Source organism: Mytilus galloprovincialis, chromosome 1, assembly GCF_965363235.1.
Source record: "Mytilus galloprovincialis chromosome 1, xbMytGall1.hap1.1, whole genome shotgun sequence".
NCBI lineage: Eukaryota > Metazoa > Mollusca > Bivalvia > Mytilida > Mytilidae > Mytilus > Mytilus galloprovincialis.
Genome location: NC_134838.1, coordinates 96474599 through 96485580, shown reverse-complemented (window position 1 = coordinate 96485580; position 10982 = coordinate 96474599). Strand labels below are relative to the sequence as shown.

General features: G+C 31.8%; 1 long non-coding RNA gene across 1 annotated transcript; it reads right to left on the bottom strand.

Annotated features, from left to right (window-relative positions):
• Window positions 1-910: 910 nt before the first annotated feature.
• LOC143050364 (uncharacterized) lies at window positions 911-10692 on the bottom strand. The gene is made up of 3 exons (XR_012970494.1): window positions 10618-10692; window positions 2278-2521; window positions 911-1325 (listed from the first exon to the last, which is right to left on the bottom strand). It is a non-coding gene; the product is annotated as an uncharacterized LOC143050364 (long non-coding RNA).
• Window positions 10693-10982: the final 290 nt, after the last annotated feature.

Here is a 10982-nt window from a genome sequence, read left to right as displayed (position 1 = left end):
ATTTTTAGCCGTGGCGGCCATCTTGATTTGATGGCCGGGTCACTGGACAAATTTTTTAAACTAGATACCCTAAAGATAATTGTGGCTAAGTTTGGATTAATTTGGCCAAGTAGTTTCAGAGGAGAAGATTTTTGTAAAAGATAACTAAGATTTACGAAAAATGGTTAAAAATTGACTATAAAGGGCAATAACTCCTAAAGGGGTCAACTGACCATTTGGGTCATTTGACTTATTTGTAAATCTTACTTTTCTGAACATTATTGCTGTTTACAGTTTATCTTTATCTATAATAATATTCAAGATAATAACCAAATACAGCAAAATTTCCTTAAAATGATCAATTCAGGGGCAGCAACCCAACAACGGGTTGTCCGATTCATCTGAAAATTTCAGGGCAGATAAATTTTGACCTGATAATCAATTTTATCCCATGTCAGATTTGCTCTAAATGCTTTGGTTTTTGAGTTATAAGTCAAAAACTGCATTTTACCCCATCTTGGTAGGTTGGCCGGGTCACCGGACACATTTTTTTAAACTAGATACCCCAATGATGATTGTGCCCAAGTTTGGTCTAATTTGGCCCGGTAGTTTCAGAGGAGAAGATTTTTGTAAAAGTTAACGACGATGGACGACGGACGACGACGGACGGCGGACGACGGACGCAAAGTGATGGGAAAAGCTGACTTGGCCCTTTGGGCCAGGTGAACTAATAAAAGAATCATCTTTAACTAAAATAATAAGTATGTAAGATTGAAAAACTTTATCTTTATTTACTTTAATTTTTATGAAAATGCTTTTTTCTTTCAATATACATATAGATATGCTTTTTTTCTTTCAATATACATATAAATATGCTTTTTTTCTTTCAATATACATATAGACATGCTTTTTTCTTTCAATATACATATAGATATATATTTGTACGGTTTTTTTATTCTGTAAAATTCAACTCGAAAAATAAGAAAATATTTACTCTTTGGTCGGGTTGTTGTCTCTTTGACATATGTTCCATTTACATTCTTAATTTTACTACATTACATTTTGGACAAAAGTATTTGAATTAAGAATCACAGTAAAAGGCTGTTACAATTTTCGACAAATTCCTTCTGGTTGTTCTGTTGTCGTCTTATAATGTTAGATATTTTCTGATGGCTGATATGGCGGTGGATAGTCTTGGTGGCTATTATATTTAATACCACTAAGGTCTTCTCCATTTATACTTCCTTTATACCCATGGTTTATAGAAGCGTAACAGGGTGGCAGCACAGGAACAACGTTAGTGTCTTTACTAACGCTGACGTTAGTTGAACATTCTTTCATTGTGCCTGGAAAACATTTACATACTTAATACTAGTCACTTTATCTGATACATTTTTAATATTCAATAGTACGGCAAAATTAACCGATAAGCACAAGAAAAATATGATTTTTATTTCTTCTTTCCCCATTCACTAAAGAATACTTCAATGTAGGATGTTAATCAAGAAAAGAAACTGCAAACGTTTGTAAAAAGAAATACAAATTCATTTTAAACATTCAGTTTAACTGCATCATCCATCCCTGTCCCTAGTCTTCGCCGCACGTGTGTCTAAGGCCAATATATGTTTTGGATTGATGCTATTATTAATTTCATTACAAAACAGTGTTCATACATCTCACATTCTGATTACAATCTTATCTTTTTGATATGATGCTGATTTTGATCATATGCACACTTTAGAAAACCTAAAGTAGACCATACTTTATGCACTGTCAGATTACCCAATTCACTCTTTTCCAGTTATTTGTCTCTGTTACGAATCATGGTCTAGTTTGTATCCTCATTTGATTTGACTTTACTCGATTCTAGTGTCATTGTACAAATTGATTTCTCTAATTCTTAACCGATTTATCCTTTTCCTGACTTTATGATTATTTGTATCTTATCAAACGTGTAATTCGTTTGATATTAGTTCTTTTTGTACAAAATTGGATTATGACGAAAAATCTTTCTTGCTTATTTCAGAAATTACTTGTGTGACGTCATGTAATGAGGTGACCATGTCTGATGACATCACATAGAAAGAAAACATTTTTTTGTGCAGATCTTTCGAAAAGGTGGATAAAATTAGTCTGCAATTTGTCAAAAAATCACCAGAGAAACAGATTACTCCACAAGACATCGTGCAATACGATATATATCCAACAGTTATATTAAACTGTATCGAGTAGATAAATATCGTTTCACACTCAATGAAGTGGTAAAATCTATATTTGCATATTTAAAGATGTACTTACATGTTTCAATAAGCATGCTGGTGTTTATATCTCCTTTTAATATGATTTCACCAGGCGATCCCTTCTGTCGTTTACAGCAAAGAATAGTAATAATAAGGATAGATACAAAAATTGCCAACGCTACAGATATACCAAGAAAAGGTCCAAAATATTTACAACATATTGTGTCTTTCTGTTCATCACAGCAACCATAAGGACAGTAGTCATAGTAAGAAGACATGTCATAACACATGGTTTGCTATTCCTGTGAAGAAAATAAAAACGGTGACAGATTTCGTTGTCAATGATTCAGAAACATGAAATATACCAATGTTGCATTACTCTCATTAAGATAGAGTTTTATGGGATACGGTAAACTTTCAACGAACGCCGATCAAATTTAAACCAAATAAGGTAGGAAAGTTTCTAATAGTAAATAATACAGTTTTGTTACCGTTGGTGCAAACGACTTTCAATTGACAAGTTCTTTTGGACTAAAATTTAAAAAAAAACTTTTACCTATAGTCCTTTTTCTTCGCTTCTGCGAGTAACTACTGTCGCCTTAATCACCTCTAGTTTTTGGTGGGGTTCGTGTTGTTTATTCTTTAGTTTTCTATGTTGTGTCATGTGTACTATTGTTTGTCTGTTTGTCTTTTTTTTTTATTTTTAGCCATGGCGTTGTCTGTTTATTTTAGATTTTTGAGTTTGACTGTCCCTTTGGTATCTTTCGTCCCTCTTTTAATAGACAATTTTCGAGTTCGATGCATTTCAGCAAAAAAACTTTGGTTTAAGTGAACATTATTCGTGCGTTCAATGGCATCGTCACTTCCGTTCCTTGTTGAGCGAGTGGTTGCAAAAAAAAACGATGCTATATTGCATAAATTATTCGGCAAAATAAATTAAATTCACATACTTTACTATCAGCAAAGATGTCAATAGGGAATTGTGCTAATTAAGTTCATACAGAACAAACATTATTTCTATTTTATCCTGCTAAATGACTATCACTCAGACGCTTGATGAACGTTTTTAGTGCAGGAATAGAGGCGATTCCCTCTATCTCTTGAATTACGCCATAAAGATTAGTCTGTCTTTTTGTTTTGTTGTTTTTAGCCAAGGTGTTGTCAGTTATTTTTAATCGTGAGTTTGAATGTTAATTTTATATCTTTCGCCCCTCTTTTGTAAAAGAGCTGTTCGTTAGAAATTTCACAACACAATCTCTACGAGAGTAGAAGTCAAGTTTTTAAAATCATCAATACAACAACACAAGAAAAACGTTTTCTTTACAATCCTGTTAGAACTATAACCTACTGTCTTGTATGTTTTATTTAGTGCTTTTGCACTGGACGCATTTCGGCAAACATTTTATTTTTATATAAACAATGTATTATTGTCAAATAATTTTAACCCAATATCCCTTTGAGAATAATGTTGTTCCTTTATATGTATTTTGCATCTCTTTATTTTGGTTTGTCTTATTCTAATTTTTGAAATGTCAAGCAAAAGCAGCTTTTAGAAAATTTTTACAATTATTAATCATTTTTATAATAACATCCAGTAATTCAATATTAATAGGCTACATCACAATCACCTTAATGTTAAGTACGGTGTCAATTGATATTTTTCAAAAATCAGTTAGATTATTTAATAACAATGGCGTATCTTAAATTGAGTCAATGTGAATACCATAGACACAAATAAATATTGTAAACTCTTATTGTATGAGTGGTCTCCATCACAAGAACAGGGTATATTTAACCGTCCTCACGTTGTTAATATTATGGAATTTATTCGACACTCATTGCTGTCAATATAATGAAATTGGGTGCGACTGTCAAACAAGTGAGAGGTTTAGATTACCATAAAACATGCTTAATCCACCATTTTTTACATAAGAAAATGTCTATACCAATATGACAGTTTTTCATTTGTTTGACGTGTTTGAAATTCTAATTTTTCCATTTGTAAATGGACTTTCCGTTTTTAATTCAGCAAGTTAATAGTGTTTTATTTTTATTTTGAAAAAATAATGACACTTAAAATAGTAAATTGAAATTCACACTTCGCCTTAAAAAAAATTAATGATTAAAGCTTTCGGGTACTATATGTTTATATCTTACACGTTCAGTATTTCCCTATAACCCATTTTAGAAAAAAATATTGATTAATGCTATAAGAACGACAGGGATTTCTTTATCTATTAGATATATTGTATCATCTGATAAAGACGTTAAAAAATACCCTATATATAGTTTAGTTATGATTGCTTCTTTGTCTTTCCAGAAAAAAAACGGAATAGCATTGATTTTTTAAATATCTAAAAATGTCAAAGTTATATAGTAGTGAACTTCTCCTACAATTGATCACACAATTATACTTTACATGACATTTTTAAACATATTCTGATGAAAACAAAAATAGAAGATAATAACAGTAAGTATAATATAAGGACCACTTACGATGGTATTATTTGAATTATCCCTAGCGAGCAATGAGACACTGGAATATAACTAGTGTGGTAATCAGCTTTAACGGATGTCATATCAAAGAATTAGTATTCGTATTTAAACTGTTTTTGAAAATTGATTTACAGTGTTATTATTTAAAGACAAAGGATGCGGTGGTAATTTGTTGTGTAGTCATTAAAAAAAACCTTGAAGAAACCAGCAGGTGAATGAGCTTGTCACTGGATCAACATTGAAACAACGTTGATGTGCCTATTGGGAGTCTTTAAGGAGATATGGCATGATTGCCGATAAACTAATTATCAATCAGGTATTAATGTTGAAGTACGGCCTTCAACAGTGAACAAAATCCACACCAAATAATCAACTATAAAAGGCAACAATATGACAAATTGAGAAAAAAAATCTAACAAAACATACTACTGGACTGATTTTTCATATTGAATACGAAACAAAGAAATAGTACAAATATAAACCAAAACATAACCACTGAGTTACAGGCCCGTCCATTATAACATGCACGTACATACTGTAATTGTCAAACCAATTTTTGTGTATGAATAACATAATTAAGGAACTATTCTATCACTAGCCCAGTAGTCAGCACTTCGTTGTTAACATTAATATGAATTATATGGTCATTTTTTTTTTATAAATAAACTGTTTGCAAAGGTATGAATTATTCGATATACTAAGGACTTTTTTTAGCCCAGGAATAAATTACCTTAGTCGTATTTGGCACAACGTTTTTGGAATTTTGTGTCCTTAATGTGCTTCAACTTTATACTGTTTAAGCTTTCTAACTATTTAATCTGAGCGTCACTGATGAGTCTTGTGTAGACCGGCGTATCACAAATTAGCCTGGTATCTTTAATAACTCAGTAATTTTTCGGTAACAACTCCCTGACATAATAATTTTCCAGTTATACATAGATTACATTGTTCGCCGAGATCTTAATATCTTGAAATCTTAACTGTCATAACAGAGAGTGAACGAATTATGACATATGCAAATCGTAAGAAGTTTACAAAAGGAATATAGCCACCGTAGAAAAATATATATTTTATCGTACAGTTTTTAGCTAACCGTGTGAGTGAAATCAAAATAACAAAATCTAGAGAGGGACAATTATTGTTTCTTATATAAGACTTATTTAAAACAAGTTCCCTTACGTAAATTTCCGCGGTGTAATTACAGAATGATGGTTCATACAACAGAAAAATAGCATCAAGGTTACGTTTAGCGTTATTAGATTTGTCCCTAAAATAGAACTTAGACGGATTATTACTGAATTTGGACATACACTGTAATAAATAAAAAATATAGGAACAAGAAGTCTGCTGTTAAGTAAAGGCAACAGTAGTATACCGCTGTTCGAAAGTCATTAATCAATTGAGAGAAAACAAATCCAGGTTACAAACTTAAACTGAGGTAAACACATCAACTATGAGAGGAAAACAACGAAACAACAAAAACACTGAAGTGCAATAATAAAAAAAAAACGACAATGCAACACGCACAGAAACGAACTATAAGATAATTACTGCCATTTTCCTGACTTGGTACATGACATTTTAAGAAAAAAAATGAAAAAATGGTGGGTTGAACCTGGTTTTGCGGCTAGCCAAACCTCGCGATTTTTTTGTCAACGTTAAATACAACACTAAAACGATAACACTACAGACAGGACTACAGTACAAATAAATGCAAGAACATTACGGGCAGAGAAATACACAAATAAACATGCTTATAGTTATCATAGGTACCATGCGTATAATTTAATACACTATATGCACGTTTCGGCTACATAAGACTCACCAGTGAAGCTCAGATAAAAATAGTAACAAGCCGAACAAGTACAAAGTTGAAGTGCAGTGATGACCCGAAAATTCCGAAAAATGCTGTTTAGAAATAATAAGTTGTCAATTGGACAGTTAAAATTGCCACATTTGTATATCAATTATATTGTAATTTGTTTTCATAAAATATGTGTTTGCAAAAGTATGAATTATTTGAAATATTAAGGATTTTATTTCCCATGCAAAGATTACCTTACCCGCATTTGGTACAACTGTTTGGAATGTTCGGTCCTCAATGCTCCGCAACCTTATGCCTGTTTGGCTTTCTAACCTTTTTTATCTGAGTGCACGGATGAGTCGTATATGGACGAAACGCGCGTCTGGCGTATCACATTATAAGTCTGGTACCTTTGATAACTATTGTCATAGATTTTAGTTTCAAGTCGAGCATTAATGCAAAAGAGGAAAAGATCTTAATATGAAGCAGATTTTCTTTTAAATCTCAAGTTAACTTGAATAAATGAAATGTATGAACTCATTCAAATGTGGGGTATTGAGTGACAGAACATCATCAGTATATCTAACAGTGAAAATAAAGAACTTTCGTACTATTATTTGTCTGTTTGTATTTTTATTTTAAGCCATGGCGTTGTCAGTTTATTTTCTATCTATTAATTAACTCTCCCTCTTGTATCTTTCGTTCCTCTTTCAAAAGATCTTCGTGTTTTTTGGTCTGAGAAAGTTTTGTTTGAGTGCTGCTTCACATGAGTAAAAATTAAGTCGACCAGTAAGTGTCCACAGTCAGTTCCCAAATGAATACCGACTGCCTGTTTAAATATCAATCCACCAATCTCAGCAAATTTATTGCCAATAAAATAAGTCCAGCATTTTGACGCAATCATTCTTGGTGTATTTGTTTTTAGAATCAGTTCAAAATTGTAAAAATGAAGATTGAAGATTTTGCAGGTGAAATTTTTCGATAAAAAAGGGAATTAATCCTCATTTGTTTGACAATACCAGTGTGAAATAAAAAATGGGAGCAATTTACTTTTTACAAGTTCAGATAAGAATGGCGTCTTATTAGAAAGCTGTTTCAATTTTTGTCGCATTGCATTGGATTACTATGGATCTATAAACACAGAAATAGAAAAATACCCCGCAGAGGTCTTGGTATTGATGAAACCAAAACAAATTAATTATATAGAATTAATTGCATAACAGTGTGGTCGACAGTAAAACGTTTGTAGGTTGTAACTTGTTTGTCAACGGCTATGATTTTATGCTCACCAAGTCTGTCAGAAGCCTTCCAGTGGGGATTGAAATATTCACTTGTTACACATTCCGATACATAAAATGAAACTTTCTTTTTACAAATCTTGAAAGGAATTTGTTTTAAATATTTATTATAATCATCACATACAACCGTGTCATTTATAAGAATAATAATGTTCAGAGATGATATTATTTAATAATAATAAAAAAAAAGGTTTATCCATTGTAAAAAAAACTATTAAGTTGATGGGGTTAATTCACAAAATATCTCATTGATTAAGAGCACAACTACTTCTACGGTGTGATCATGTAAGAATGGCCTACTATTTATTCAATGCGTATACATGTGGGTTTTGTTTGTGAAGAGTTCTGGATAATTAAAAAATCATTTGATTTCTTTGTTTAATATACCATAAAACGATTCATTCTTTCAGATATTTGTCACTTTGCCTTATCTTCAAGTCCAACACAATTTCTCACGTTTCTTACAAAACTTATATTCTTGTGATGTATTCTTTTGTTGAAAAAAAAATGTATAGATATAGATAGATATAGGAAGATGTGGTATGAGTGCCAATGAGACAACTTTCCTCCCAAGTAATAATTCATAAAAGTAAACCATTATAGGTCAAGGTACGACCTGCAACACGGAGCCTTGGCTCACACCGAACAGCAAGTTATAGAGGGCCCCAACACTACTAGTGTAAAACCATTCAAACGGGAAAACCAACGAGAAACGAAAAACACATATGAACTACATAAACAGACGACATCATGCATTGTAAATTTTAAAGCCAATTAAGTAAAAAAAATAATCTGAAAGAACGTGCGATATCATATTAGGAAAATTGATGGTCAAACCATAACAAAAAATCAAGTAAAGAATTTTAAGTATTCAACCTTTATAGCTTGCTGTTCGGTGTGAGCCAAGACTCCGTGTTGAAGGCCATTTTTATTTATTTTCAAATTACAAAGGTTATTCCTGATTAGTATTTTTAATTATTTTATTTAGGCGTTTAGAACCTTTGGTGACCTCACAGTTTAAATTTCTATGATAAGTACGTCGTGAGCAGTGGGCATTACAGACGAACGTTCACCTAATTTTCCCCAGTCAATGAATGGCCATAGCTACACTGTTATGAATTTCATTCTAAATACTATTTGATTTCACAAGACCGTGTCTCAGTGTTTTCGATGCTTTCTGTCATCAAGCTCAAAAACAGAGTCACTCTCATTGAATGGACCAGACAATGTTCTTTAATATAAACTATGTTCAACCTGGGATTTTTTGCAGGCAAATGCAAACACAATGATTGAAAAACTGAGCTTACAGATCAACAATTGGTAATTCCTATAGTAAATGAATATTGACTTCCAACGAACTGTTTTCCTATACATATAATGACCAGACGAATACTCGAAAACTCTGTGAGGGTTTATGGTCTCTCCGGTTGTTGAAAGTTGGGTTATCTGTTCAGAGATATGCCAAAATATATTGTAATCCATAAGCATGAACATTGTGTGAAATAGGGAAAATCAGTTCTACTTCTTAGCTGTTTTTTTTTTTCATTTTCATGAATAATGGTATAATTAATATAATTATGCCAAAAATATGTATATTCTCACTTCTTCTAGGTATTTGCTTTTTTTTTTTGCGTAAAGAAACATACAAATATGGACCTTCATAGCACTATTCTTAATTTCACACTGGGGTAATGTCAGAAAATTGGACCTAAAGATTGTCGATATAGATTCATCAAAAAAGGTTCGATGTTCTGCATTTTTGTAAAGCATATCTGGTTCTACTGGAATAATAGCCAGAGGCCATTGTCGCTTTCTTAAAAAAAGGTTTTCAGTTGGGATTAGTAAGAATGCAGCACAGTTTTTTAAAAGTCATTGGTAAACCACTCTATGTCACATACTGACCATAAAAAATCAATACTTAATATAGTGAACTGACTGCAATAGAAAGTAAAATCACAAAAATACTGAACTCCGAGGAAAATTCAAACGGAAAGTCTCTAAATAAATGGCAAAATCAAAAGCTCAAAAACATCAAACAGAGTAACAACTGTCATATTTCCGAATTGGTACAGGCATTTTCTTATGTAGAACATGGTGGATAAAACCTGCTTTGTTTTATAGTTACCGTAACCTCTCACTTGTATGACAGTTAATAGTATCATCTGGAATTAATTTTAAGACAAATTGACAAACATAAAACATTGCCTAGTTATTCCACAAACCCCAACATTTTTCGATGCAGATAAACTTTTTCTCGTAAAAATTGAAGATAACCTTCTTTAAACACTCAACAAAGTATGTATAATTATTATAGATTACTAGAAATAAACAATCCAAGTTACCAGGATTGACATTTCGTATTCATTCGTGACGCCAGAATAAAAAAAAGTTAAAAAGCAAAATAAAGTACGAAGTTGGTGAGCATTGCAGACCAAAAATTCCTAAATGTTTTGCCAAATACAGCTTAGATAATCTATTATTGAGGTAAAAAAAACCTTAGTTTTTTTAAAAATCAAAGTTTTGTAAACAGTTAATATATGATTATGACCATATATCAATGATAATTCATTTCGACACAGAGGTGCCGCTAAATGGGCTGGTGATACCCTCCGGGAATAAAAACTCATACCAGGATTGACATTGTCTTTTTGCGCCAGACGCACAACTCCGTAGCAAATACCTTCCTCGGCGTCAAAAAGCTTTATTTGAGATTTTAAAGATATATATAAGTGACATTTATAAAGACATACTTTTTTAAATTTTCGAATAGTTTATAAAAATGTTGAACAGTACTACATACCTTTATAAATATTATGTTTTACAATTTCCGAAGCTTCCGACTGTCTGGTTTATAAGGGCGTGTCTGCCTTTTCTTGAATAAGCCATTGAACACGTGATTGGAAAAGCTTATGTGGTAATTTGATTTGTTGATATTATTTCATTGCTGATAGTCATTTTAATTTTTATACATTTCTGTTTCTATAGTAATAGGAAACAATGACCTGCAAATTTCACTTTGATTATCTTAACCAAGTAAATGGGTGGAATTTTAAGCAATCAGTATTTTCTTCGGTTTTATAACCCATCGTTTGCTATTAATAAGACATTTATGATATATCGACTTTTATGGATTCTGATTTTTCTAAAATATTAATATATATTCTA